This window comes from Penaeus monodon, unplaced genomic scaffold, assembly GCF_015228065.2.
Source record: "Penaeus monodon isolate SGIC_2016 unplaced genomic scaffold, NSTDA_Pmon_1 PmonScaffold_1060, whole genome shotgun sequence".
Classification (NCBI taxonomy): Eukaryota; Metazoa; Arthropoda; class Malacostraca; order Decapoda; family Penaeidae; genus Penaeus; species Penaeus monodon.
Window position 1 is genome coordinate 1 of NW_023639271.1, and position 12,268 is coordinate 12,268.

At 39.1% G+C, this 12,268-nt stretch overlaps 14 non-coding genes and 3 pseudogenes across 14 annotated transcripts; all 17 read right to left on the bottom strand.

Annotated features, from left to right (window-relative positions):
- Positions 1 to 455: 455 nt before the first annotated feature.
- Positions 456 to 574, bottom strand: LOC119568695. Its single transcript, XR_005228115.1, has one exon. It is a non-coding gene; the product is annotated as a 5S ribosomal RNA (ribosomal RNA).
- A 494-nt stretch (positions 575 to 1,068) lies between these two features.
- On the bottom strand, positions 1,069 to 1,187 carry LOC119568696. Its single transcript, XR_005228116.1, has one exon. It is a non-coding gene; the product is annotated as a 5S ribosomal RNA (ribosomal RNA).
- A 607-nt stretch (positions 1,188 to 1,794) lies between these two features.
- LOC119568694 lies at positions 1,795 to 1,913 on the bottom strand. Its single transcript, XR_005228114.1, has one exon. It is a non-coding gene; the product is annotated as a 5S ribosomal RNA (ribosomal RNA).
- A 470-nt stretch (positions 1,914 to 2,383) lies between these two features.
- On the bottom strand, positions 2,384 to 2,502 carry LOC119568697. Its single transcript, XR_005228117.1, has one exon. It is a non-coding gene; the product is annotated as a 5S ribosomal RNA (ribosomal RNA).
- Positions 2,503 to 3,390: 888 nt separating this feature from the next.
- Positions 3,391 to 3,509, bottom strand: LOC119568698. Its single transcript, XR_005228118.1, has one exon. It is a non-coding gene; the product is annotated as a 5S ribosomal RNA (ribosomal RNA).
- A 561-nt stretch (positions 3,510 to 4,070) lies between these two features.
- LOC119568699 lies at positions 4,071 to 4,189 on the bottom strand. The gene has a single exon (XR_005228119.1). It is a non-coding gene; the product is annotated as a 5S ribosomal RNA (ribosomal RNA).
- A 493-nt stretch (positions 4,190 to 4,682) lies between these two features.
- Positions 4,683 to 4,801, bottom strand: LOC119568700. The gene has a single exon (XR_005228120.1). It is a non-coding gene; the product is annotated as a 5S ribosomal RNA (ribosomal RNA).
- Positions 4,802 to 5,406: 605 nt separating this feature from the next.
- LOC119568705 lies at positions 5,407 to 5,525 on the bottom strand. Its single transcript, XR_005228125.1, has one exon. It is a non-coding gene; the product is annotated as a 5S ribosomal RNA (ribosomal RNA).
- A 468-nt stretch (positions 5,526 to 5,993) lies between these two features.
- On the bottom strand, positions 5,994 to 6,112 carry LOC119568701. The gene has a single exon (XR_005228121.1). It is a non-coding gene; the product is annotated as a 5S ribosomal RNA (ribosomal RNA).
- Positions 6,113 to 7,000: 888 nt separating this feature from the next.
- Positions 7,001 to 7,119, bottom strand: LOC119568702. Its single transcript, XR_005228122.1, has one exon. It is a non-coding gene; the product is annotated as a 5S ribosomal RNA (ribosomal RNA).
- A 562-nt stretch (positions 7,120 to 7,681) lies between these two features.
- Positions 7,682 to 7,800, bottom strand: LOC119568703. Its single transcript, XR_005228123.1, has one exon. It is a non-coding gene; the product is annotated as a 5S ribosomal RNA (ribosomal RNA).
- Positions 7,801 to 8,298: 498 nt separating this feature from the next.
- On the bottom strand, positions 8,299 to 8,417 carry LOC119568704. Its single transcript, XR_005228124.1, has one exon. It is a non-coding gene; the product is annotated as a 5S ribosomal RNA (ribosomal RNA).
- A 608-nt stretch (positions 8,418 to 9,025) lies between these two features.
- On the bottom strand, positions 9,026 to 9,144 carry LOC119568716. The gene has a single exon (XR_005228136.1). It is a non-coding gene; the product is annotated as a 5S ribosomal RNA (ribosomal RNA).
- Positions 9,145 to 9,614: 470 nt separating this feature from the next.
- Positions 9,615 to 9,733, bottom strand: LOC119568706. The gene has a single exon (XR_005228126.1). It is a non-coding gene; the product is annotated as a 5S ribosomal RNA (ribosomal RNA).
- An 879-nt stretch (positions 9,734 to 10,612) lies between these two features.
- LOC119568732 lies at positions 10,613 to 10,730 on the bottom strand (annotated as a pseudogene).
- A 557-nt stretch (positions 10,731 to 11,287) lies between these two features.
- On the bottom strand, positions 11,288 to 11,406 carry LOC119568738 (annotated as a pseudogene).
- A 494-nt stretch (positions 11,407 to 11,900) lies between these two features.
- Positions 11,901 to 12,017, bottom strand: LOC119568742 (annotated as a pseudogene).
- Between the last annotated feature and the right edge of the window lie 251 nt (positions 12,018 to 12,268).

Consider the following 12,268-nt stretch of genomic DNA (forward strand, 5'->3'; position numbering starts at 1 on the left):
TTACAGCTACATTTCTCGGGCAAATAAGCTCACCACTAATGGAAGTAAATCTCATTTCGATTCATTGCTTACTAAAATCGCTAAGGCTCCAGTTTCATCCAGCCTAGAAAATATATGCCAACGATAGAGCAAAGGAATATAGGAAACTTATCTTCTATGTACTTCCGTCGCAACTTAAAATAACCAACTTATTGGACACGGAACTGTCTGAGAGCACGTCTGTAAAGTCTGGTTAGCATTAGAAGGGATTTAATCAAGTGTTTGCAATTGGTCTAGTTCAGCCTAGACACCATCCATTCTTTTTCGGCCTGTCCTTCTCCCTGTTTCCGACGGCGTTGACTTTGACTCTATTTCCTGTTGATTGAAGTACATTTTCAATTGATTTGTCTACACTAATATAGAAGAGCTGCTATATACTCTAAACAAATGCATACAATTTAGCAGACATTCTAAAATGCCAACAGCATCTGGTGTTCCCAGGCGGTCACCCATCCAAGTACTGACCAGACCCAACGCTGCTTAACTTCGCTGATCGGACGAGAAGCGGTGCTTTCAACGTGGTATGATCGTTGGCAAATGACGGTATAACACTGACCAGCCTTAACACACTGCTCACCCACTTCTCATATATTTATGTACTTTGATATAATGTATCTTGTCTTTTTATGCCAAACTTCATTGCCATGACATTCCAATCATATCACTGACATCTCCACAATCACAGTCGACCACGATCGGGAGTATGGCCCAATTCTGACTCAATTGCCACTGCATTTATGTACCTATGGCAAGTCTTTTAGCCTTTTTTAGAGCTGTGCGTTACTGAGTCGGATATTATTGTATGTGGTTATAAATCGGTGTACACATGCATGCAACCACATCTCTTGCATAGTACCGTTACTGTAAGTAGGAGGAGATAAATCATAGTCAGTCAGTCATACAGAGAAATGCTGATTACTCTATTTCCTATTGATTAAAGTGTATTTTCAATTCATTTCTTTGCACAAATAGAAGAAGAGCTGCTATATGCTGTAAACAAATGCATACAATTTAGCAGACATTCTAAAATGCCAACAGCATCTGGTGTTCCCAGGCGGTCACCCATCCAAGTACTGACCAGACCCAACGCTGCTTAACTTCGCTGATCGGACGAGAAGCGGTGCTTTCAACGTGGTATGATCGTTGGCGATTCGTTTTCACACAATCACAACTTTTATCACATGGTCTCTTTATATTCCTGGTTTCCTATGGTTTCTACTTCGGCTACTACCTAAATCTCCCTTGGTTTCACGGGTTACCAAAATCTTACACAGACGACACAATCATTTTCTACCATTTTGTCCGGCTCTAGAACACTACAAGGAACAATACAAAGACAAAACTTCAAAACTGCCACCTAATTCACTGCTAAAACTCAGTCGTGAGTCTTTTCTTTGACTGATAGTTTTATTAGTCATTTTAGTCTTGATGTTCTTTAGTAGATATCATTACTAATATTATGATTTTTTACTAACGCACACTATCATCACTATTATCATTATCGTCTGTAAAATCTGATTAGCATTAGAAGGAATTTAATCAAGTGTTTGCAATTGCTCTAGTCCCCCCTCCCCCCTCCCCTAGATTTTATCCACTCGTTTTCGGCCCATCCTTCTCCCTGTTTCCGACGGCGTTGACTTTGACTCTATTTCCTGTTGATTGAAGTACATTTTCAGTTCATTTGTCTACACTAATATAAGAAGAGCTGCTATATATTGTATAACAAATGCATACAATTTAGCAGACATTCTAAAAAGCCAACAGCATCTGGTGTTCCCAGGCGGTCACCCATCCAAGTACTGACCAGACCCAACGCTGCTTAACTTCGCTGATCGGACGAGAAGCGGTGCTTTCAACGTGGTATGATCGTTGGCAATTGTGAGGGTAACATGAGCCAGCTTCAATTCACCGCCCACACACTTTTTCATATATATTAGTGTAGTGTACATTTTCTTTTTATAACAAACTTCATTACCATGACATTCATTCACTGACATCTCCACAATCACAGTCCACCACTATCGGGAGTATAGCCATTTCTAACTCAGGCGACACTACCTTTGTGTGCCTAACGTAAGTCTTTTGCCCTCTTTAGACCTGTGTATAAGTAGTGCATAAGAAATAGAGTAAAATGTTATTGGAGACGATCGTAAATCGGTGCAACTATTATTACCGTTACTGTAAGCAGGTAGAGATAAATTATACAGTCAGTCATGAACAGAAATACTGATTGCTCTATTTGCTAGTGATTAAAGTATATTTTCAATTCATTTCTTTGCACAAATATAAGAAGAGCTGCCGTATATTGTAAAGTAATGCACACAATTTAGCAGACATTTTAAAATGCCAACAGCATCTGGTGTTCCCAGGCGGTCACCCATCCAAGTACTGACCAGACCCAACGCTGCTTAACTTCGCTGATCGGACGAGAAGCGGTGCTTTCAACGTGGTATGATCGTTGGCGAGTCTCAACTCAACAGTCACAACTTTTATCACAATGTTTACGTTCCTGGTTTCTTCTCTTGGCTGCAAATTCCTGTGACCTGCCATCCACTTACGCCTACATCTATGAGGCAAATAAGCTCACCACCAAGGGAAGCAAATCTCATTTTGATTCATTGCTTACTAAAATCATACACAGGCGACACGATCATTTCCTATTTTCTCGAACAATACAAAAATAAAGCTTCAAATTTACTATCAAATCTATTGTTGAAACTCTATGGTGAGTGCTTTCTTAGACTGATAACTTAAAATTACAGTAATTTTCTTATTGTTTACTACATATCATTACTAATATTGTGATTTTTACTAACACAATTAACACCACTATTATCAGTATTATCATCTGTAAAATCGGTCTAGCATGAGAAGGAATTCAATCAAATGTTTGCATTTACTTAGACACAGGCGACACGATCATTTCCTATTGTCTCGGCCCTAGAACAATACAAAACAAAAGCTTCAAATTTACTATCAAATCTATTGTTGAAACTCTATCGTGAGTGGTTTCTTATTAAAATTACAGTAATTTTCTTATTGTTTAGTACATATCATTACTAATATTATGATTTTTACTAACACAATTATCACCACTACTATCAGTATTATCATCTGTAAAATCCGTCTAGTATTAGAAGGAATTCAATCAAATGTTTGCATTTACTTTAGTTCCCCCTAGGTTGTTTCCATTCGTTTTCTGCCTCTCTTTCTCCCTCTCTCCGACGACGTTGACTTTGACTCTATTTGCCGTTGATTAAGTATATTTTCCCATTGGTTTCTTTATGTAAATATAAAAAGAACAGCTATATATTTCATGGTACTGCATACAATTTAGCAGACATTCTAAAATGCCAACAGCATCTGGTGTTCCCAGGCGGTCACCCATCCAAGTACTGACCAGACCCAACGCTGCTTAACTTCGCTGATCGGACGAGAAGCGGTGCTTTCAACGTGGTATGATCGTTGGCAATTGTCCCTCGCACAATCACTACCTTTATCACATTGTCGATTTATATTCCTGGTTTCCTATGGGTTTGTACTTTGGCTGCAAATTCCTGTCACCTGCCACCCAGTTACAGCTACATTTCTCGGGCAAATAAGCTCACCACTAATGGAAGTAAATCTCATTTCGATTCATTGCTTACTAAAATCGCTAAGGCTCCAGTTTCATCCAGCCTAGAAAATATTGCCAACGATAGAGCAAAGGAATATAGGAAACTTATCTTCTATGTACTTCCGTCGCAACTTAAAAATAACCAACTTATTGGACACGGAACTGTCTGAGAGCACGTCTGTAAAGTCTGGTTAGCATTAGAAGGGATTTAATCAAGTGTTTGCAATTGGTCTAGTTCAGCCTAGACACCATCCATTCGTTTTCGGCCTGTCCTTCTCCCTGTTTCCGACGGCGTTGACTTTGACTCTATTTCCTGTTGATTGAAGTACATTTTCAATTGATTTGTCTACACTAATATAAGAAGAGCTGCTATATACTCTAAACAAATGCATACAATTTAGCAGACATTCTAAAATGCCAACAGCATCTGGTGTTCCCAGGCGGTCACCCATCCAAGTACTGACCAGACCCAACGCTGCTTAACTTCGCTGATCGGACGAGAAGCGGTGCTTTCAACGTGGTATGATCGTTGGCAAATGACGGTATAACACTGACCAGCCTTAACACACTGCTCACCCACTTCTCATATATTTATGTACTTTGATATAATGTATCTTGTCTTTTTATGCCAAACTTCATTGCCATGACATTCCAATCATATCACTGACATCTCCACAATCACAGTCGACCACGATCGGGAGTATGGCCCAATTCTGACTCAATTGCCACTGCATTTATGTACCTATGGCAAGTCTTTTAGCCTTTTTTAGAGCTGTGCGTTACTGAGTCGGATATTATTGTATGTGGTTATAAATCGGTGTACACATGCATGCAACCACATCTCTTGCATAGTACCGTTACTGTAAGTAGGAGGAGATAAATCATAGTCAGTCAGTCATACAGAGAAATGCTGATTACTCTATTTCCTATTGATTAAAGTGTATTTTCATTCATTTCTTTGCACAAATAGAAGAAGAGCTGCTATATGCTGTAAACAAATGCATACAATTTAGCAGACATTCTAAAATGCCAACAGCATCTGGTGTTCCCAGGCGGTCACCCATCCAAGTACTGACCAGACCCAACGCTGCTTAACTTCGCTGATCGGACGAGAAGCGGTGCTTTCAACGTGGTATGATCGTTGGCGATTCGTTTTCACACAATCACAACTTTTATCACATGGTCTCTTTATATTCCTGGTTTCCTATGGTTTCTACTTCGGCTACTACCTAAATCTCCCTTGGTTTCACGGGTTACCAAAATCTTACACAGACGACACAATCATTTTCTACCATTTTGTCCGGCTCTAGAACACTACAAGGAACAATACAAAGACAAAACTTCAAAACTGCCACCTAATTCACTGCTAAAACTCAGTCGTGAGTCTTTTCTTTGACTGATAGTTTTATTAGTCATTTTAGTCTTGATGTTCTTTAGTAGATATCATTACTAATATTATGATTTTTTACTAACGCACACTATCATCACTATTATCATTATCGTCTGTAAATCTGATTAGCATTAGAAGGAATTTAATCAAGTGTTTGCAATTGCTCTAGTCCCCCCTCCCCCCTCCCCTAGATTTTATCCACTCGTTTTCGGCCCATCCTTCTCCCTGTTTCCGACGGCGTTGACTTTGACTCTATTTCCTGTTGATTGAAGTACATTTTCAGTTCATTTGTCTACACTAATATAAGAGAGCTGCTATATATTGTATAACAAATGCATACAATTTAGCAGACATTCTAAAAAGCCAACAGCATCTGGTGTTCCCAGGCGGTCACCCATCCAAGTACTGACCAGACCCAACGCTGCTTAACTTCGCTGATCGGACGAGAAGCGGTGCTTTCAACGTGGTATGATCGTTGGCAATTGTGAGGGTAACATGAGCCAGCTTCAATTCACCGCCCACACACTTTTTCATATATATTAGTGTAGTGTACATTTTCTTTTATAACAAACTTCATTACCATGACATTCATTCACTGACATCTCCACAATCACAGTCCACCACTATCGGGAGTATAGCCATTTCTAACTCAGGCGACACTACCTTTGTGTGCCTAACGTAAGTCTTTGCCCTCTTTAGACCTGTGTATAAGTAGTGCATAAGAAATAGAGTAAAATGTTATTGGAGACGATCGTAAATCGGTGCAACTATTATTACCGTTACTGTAAGCAGGTAGAGATAAATTATACAGTCAGTCATGAACAGAAATACTGATTGCTCTATTTGCTAGTGATTAAAGTATATTTTCAATTCATTTCTTTGCACAAATATAAGAAGAGCTGCCGTATATTGTAAAGTAATGCACACAATTTAGCAGACATTTTAAAATGCCAACAGCATCTGGTGTTCCCAGGCGGTCACCCATCCAAGTACTGACCAGACCCAACGCTGCTTAACTTCGCTGATCGGACGAGAAGCGGTGCTTTCAACGTGGTATGATCGTTGGCGAGTCTCAACTCAACAGTCACAACTTTTATCACAATGTTTACGTTCCTGGTTTCTTCTCTTGGCTGCAAATTCCTGTGACCTGCCATCCACTTACGCCTACATCTATGAGGCAAATAAGCTCACCACCAAGGGAAGCAAATCTCATTTTGATTCATTGCTTACTAAAATCATACACAGGCGACACGATCATTTCCTATTTTCTCGAACAATACAAAAATAAAGCTTCAAATTTACTATCAAATCTATTGTTGAAACTCTATGGTGAGTGCTTTCTTAGACTGATAACTTAAAATTACAGTAATTTTCTTATTGTTTACTACATATCATTACTAATATTGTGATTTTTACTAACACAATTAACACCACTATTATCAGTATTATCATCTGTAAAATCGGTCTAGCATGAGAAGGAATTCAATCAAATGTTTGCATTTACTTAGACACAGGCGACACGATCATTTCCTATTGTCTCGGCCCTAGAACAATACAAAAACAAAGCTTCAAATTTACTATCAAATCTATTGTTGAAACTCTATCGTGAGTGGTTTCTTATTAAAATTACAGTAATTTTCTTATTGTTTAGTACATATCATTACTAATATTATGATTTTTACTAACACAATTATCACCACTACTATCAGTATTATCATCTGTAAAATCCGTCTAGTATTAGAAGGAATTCAATCAAATGTTTGCATTTACTTTAGTTCCCCCTAGGTGTTTCCATTCGTTTTCTGCCTCTCTTTCTCCCTCTCTCCGACGACGTTGACTTTGACTCTATTTGCCGTTGATTAAAGTATATTTTCCCATTGGTTTCTTTATGTAAATATAAAAAGAACAGCTATATATTTCATGGTACTGCATACAATTTAGCAGACATTCTAAAATGCCAACAGCATCTGGTGTTCCCAGGCGGTCACCCATCCAAGTACTGACCAGACCCAACGCTGCTTAACTTCGCTGATCGGACGAGAAGCGGTGCTTTCAACGTGGTATGATCGTTGGCAATTGTCCCTCGCACAATCACTACCTTTATCACATTGTCGATTTATATTCCTGGTTTCCTATGGGTTTGTACTTTGGCTGCAAATTCCTGTCACCTGCCACCCAGTTACAGCTACATTTCTCGGGCAAATAAGCTCACCACTAATGGAAGTAAATCTCATTTCGATTCATTGCTTACTAAAATCGCTAAGGCTCCAGTTTCATCCAGCCTAGAAAATATATGCCAACGATAGAGCAAAGGAATATAGGAAACTTATCTTCTATGTACTTCCGTCGCAACTTAAAAATAACCAACTTATTGGACACGGAACTGTCTGAGAGCACGTCTGTAAAGTCTGGTTAGCATTAGAAGGGATTTAATCAAGTGTTTGCAATTGGTCTAGTTCAGCCTAGACACCATCCATTCGTTTTCGGCCTGTCCTTCTCCCTGTTTCCGACGGCGTTGACTTTGACTCTATTTCCTGTTGATTGAAGTACATTTTCAATTGATTTGTCTACACTAATATAAGAAGAGCTGCTATATACTCTAAACAAATGCATACAATTTAGCAGACATTCTAAAATGCCAACAGCATCTGGTGTTCCCAGGCGGTCACCCATCCAAGTACTGACCAGACCCAACGCTGCTTAACTTCGCTGATCGGACGAGAAGCGGTGCTTTCAACGTGGTATGATCGTTGGCAAATGACGGTATAACACTGACCAGCCTTAACACACTGCTCACCCACTTCTCATATATTTATGTACTTTGATATAATGTATCTTGTCTTTTTATGCCAAACTTCATTGCCATGACATTCCAATCATATCACTGACATCTCCACAATCACAGTCGACCACGATCGGGAGTATGGCCCAATTCTGACTCAATTGCCACTGCATTTATGTACCTATGGCAAGTCTTTTAGCCTTTTTTTAGAGCTGTGCGTTACTGAGTCGGATATTATTGTATGTGGTTATAAATCGGTGTACACATGCATGCAACCACATCTCTTGCATAGTACCGTTACTGTAAGTAGGAGGAGATAAATCATAGTCAGTCAGTCATACAGAGAAATGCTGATTACTCTATTTCCTATTGATTAAAGTGTATTTTCAATTCATTTCTTTGCACAAATAGAAGAAGAGCTTAGCCTATATGCTGTAAACAAATGCATACAATTTAGCAGACATTCTAAAATGCCAACAGCATCTGGTGTTCCCAGGCGGTCACCCATCCAAGTACTGACCAGACCCAACGCTGCTTAACTTCGCTGATCGGACGAGAAGCGGTGCTTTCAACGTGGTATGATCGTTGGCGATTCGTTTTCACACAATCACAATTTTATCACATGGTCTCTTTATATTCCTGGTTTCCTATGGTTTCTACTTCGGCTACTACATAAATCTCCCTTGGTTTCAGGGTTACCAAAATCTTACACAGACGACACAATCATTTTCTACCATTTTGTCCGGCTCTAGAACACTACAAGGAACAATACAAAGACAAAACTTCAAAACTGCCACCTAATTCACTGCTAAAACTACTCAGTCGTGAGTCTTTTCTTTGACTGATAGTTTTATTAGTCATTTTAGTCTTGATGTTCTTTAGTAGATATCATTACTAATATTATGATTTTTTACTAACGCACACTATCATCACTATTATCATTATCGTCTGTAAAATCTGATTAGCATTAGAAGGAATTTAATCAAGTGTTTGCAATTGCTCTAGTCCCCCCTCCCCCCTCCCCTAGATTTTATCCACTCGTTTTCGGCCCATCCTTCTCCCTGTTTCCGACGGCGTTGACTTTGACTCTATTTCCTGTTGATTGAAGTACATTTTCAGTTCATTTGTCTACACTAATATAAGAAGAGCTGCTATATATTGTATAACAAATGCATACAATTTAGCAGACATTCTAAAAAGCCAACAGCATCTGGTGTTCCCAGGCGGTCACCCATCCAAGTACTGACCAGACCCAACGCTGCTTAACTTCGCTGATCGGACGAGAAGCGGTGCTTTCAACGTGGTATGATCGTTGGCAATTGTGAGGGTAACATGAGCCAGCTTCAATTCACCGCCCACACACTTTTTCATATATATTAGTGTAGTGTACATTTTCTTTTTATAACAAACTTCATTACCATGACATTCATTCACTGACATCTCCACAATCACAGTCCACCACTATCGGGAGTATAGCCATTTCTAACTCAGGCGACACTACCTTTGTGTGCCTAACGTAAGTCTTTTGCCCTCTTTAGACCTGTGTATAAGTAGTGCATAAGAAATAGAGTAAAATGTTATTGGAGACGATCGTAAATCGGTGCAACTATTATTACCGTTACTGTAAGCAGGTAGAGATAAATTATACAGTCAGTCATGAACAGAAATACTGATTGCTCTATTTGCTAGTGATTAAAGTATATTTTCAATTCATTTCTTTGCACAAATATAAGAAGAGCTGCCGTATATTGTAAAGTAATGCACACAATTTAGCAGACATTTTAAAATGCCAACAGCATCTGGTGTTCCCAGGCGGTCACCCATCCAAGTACTGACCAGACCCAACGCTGCTTAACTTCGCTGATCGGACGAGAAGCGGTGCTTTCAACGTGGTATGATCGTTGGCGAGTCTCAACTTAACAGTCACAACTTTTATCACAATGTTTACGTTCCTGGTTTCTTCTCTTGGCTGCAAATTCCTGTGACCTGCCATCCACTTACGCCTACATCTATGAGGCAAATAAGCTCACCACCAAGGGAAGCAAATCTCATTTTGATTCATTGCTTACTAAAATCATACACAGGCGACACGATCATTTCTATTTTCTCGAACAATAAAAAAACAAAGCTTAAATTTACTATCAAATCATTGTTGAAACTCTATGGTGAGTGCTTTCTTAGACTGATAACTTAAAATTACAGTAATTTTCTTATTGTTTACTACATATCATTACTAATATTGTGATTTTACTAAACACAATTAACACCATATTATCAGTATTATCATCTGTAAAATCGGTCTAGCATGAGAAGGAATTCAATAAAATGTTTGCATTACTTGGGACACAGGCGACACGATCTTTTCCTATTGTTCGGCCTAAAACAATACAAAAACAAAGCTTCAAATTTACTATCAAATCTATTGTTGAAACTCTATCGTGAGTGGTTTCTTATTAAAATTACAGTAATTTTCTTATTGTTTAGTACATATCATTACTAATATTATGATTTTTACTAACACAATTATCACCACTACTATCAGATTATCATCTGTAAAATCCGTCTAGTATTAGAAGGAATTCAATCAAATGTTTGCATTTACTTAGTTCCCCCCTAGGTGTTTCCATTCGTTTCTCCCTCTCTTTCCCCCTCTCCCCGAGGGACGTTGACTTTGACTCTATTGCCGTTGATTAAAGTATATTTCCCTTTGGTTTTCTTTATGTAATATAAAAAGAACAGCTATATATTTCATGGTACTGCATAAAATTTAGCAGACATTCTAAAATGCCAACAGCATCTGGTGTTCCCAGGCGGTCACCATCCAAGTACTGACCAGACCCAACGCTGCTTAATTTCGCTGATCGGACGAGAAGCGGTGCTTTCAACGTGGTATGATCGTTGGCAATTCTCCCTCGCACAATCACTACCTTTATCACATTGTCGATTTATATTCCTGGTTTCCTATGGGTTTGTACTTTGGCTGCAAATTCCTGTCACCTGCCACCAGTTCAGTACATTTTCTCGGGCAAATAAGCTCACCACAAATGGAAGTAAATCTCATTCGATTCATGCTTACAAAAAATCGCTAAGGCCCCAGTTTCATCCAGCCTAGAAATATATGCCACGATAGAGCAAAGGAATATAGGAAACTTATCTTCTATGTACTTCCGTCGAAACTAAAAATAACCAACTTATTGGACAGGGAAACTGTCTGAGAGCACGTCTGTAAAGTCTGGTTAGCATTAGAAGGATTTAATCAAGTGTTTTGCAATTGGTCTAGTTCAGCCTGGGACCCCACCCAATTCGTTTTCGGCCTGTCCTTCTCCCTGTTTCCGACGGCTTTGACTTTGACCTATTTCCTGTTGATTAAAGTACATTTTCAATTGATTTGTTACACTAATAAAAGAAGGGGCTGCTATATACTCTAAACAAATGCATAAAATTTTAGAGACATTCTAAAATGCCACAGGCATCTGGTGTTCCCAGGCGGTCCCCCATCCAAGTACTGACCAGACCCAACGCTGCTAACTTCGCTGATCGGACGAGAAGCGGTGCTTTCAACGTGGTATGACGTTGGCAAATGAGGGTTTATAACACGACCAGCCTTAACACACTGCTCACCCACTTCTCATATTTTTATGTACTTTGATATAATGATCTTGTCTTTTATGCCAAACTTCATTGCCATGACATTCCAATCATATCACTGACATCTCCACAATCACAGTCGACCACGATCGGGAGTATGCCCAATTCTGACTCAATTGCCACTGCATTTATGTACCTATGGCAAGTCTTTTAGCCTTTTTTTTAGAGCTGTGCTTTACTGAGTGGGATATTATTGTATGTGGTTATAAATCGGTGTACACATGCATGCAACCACATCTTTTGCATAGTACCGTTACTGTAAGTAGGAGGAGATAAATATAGTCAGTCAGTCATACAGAGAAATGCTGATTACTCTATTTCCTATTGATTAAAGTGTATTTAAATTTCATTTCTTTGCACAAATAGAAGAAGAGTTAGCCTATATGCTGTAAACAAATGCTACAATTAGCAGACATTCTAAAATCCCAAAACAGCATCTGTGTTCCCAGGCGGTCACCCATCCAAGTACTGACCAGACCCACGCTGTTTAACTTCGCTGATCGGACGAGAAGCGGTGCTTTCAACGTGGTATGATCTTGGCGATTCGTTTTCACACAATCACAATTTTTATCACATGGCCCTCTTTATATTCCTGGTTTCCTATGGTTTCTATTTCGGCTACTACTAAATCTCCCTTGGTTTCAGGGTTACCAAAATTTTACACAGACGACACAATCATTTTACCATTTTGTCCGGCTCTAGAACACTACAAGGAACAATACAAAGACAAAACTTCAAAACTGCCACCTAATTCACTGTTTAAAACTACTCAGTCGTGAGTCTTTCTTTGACT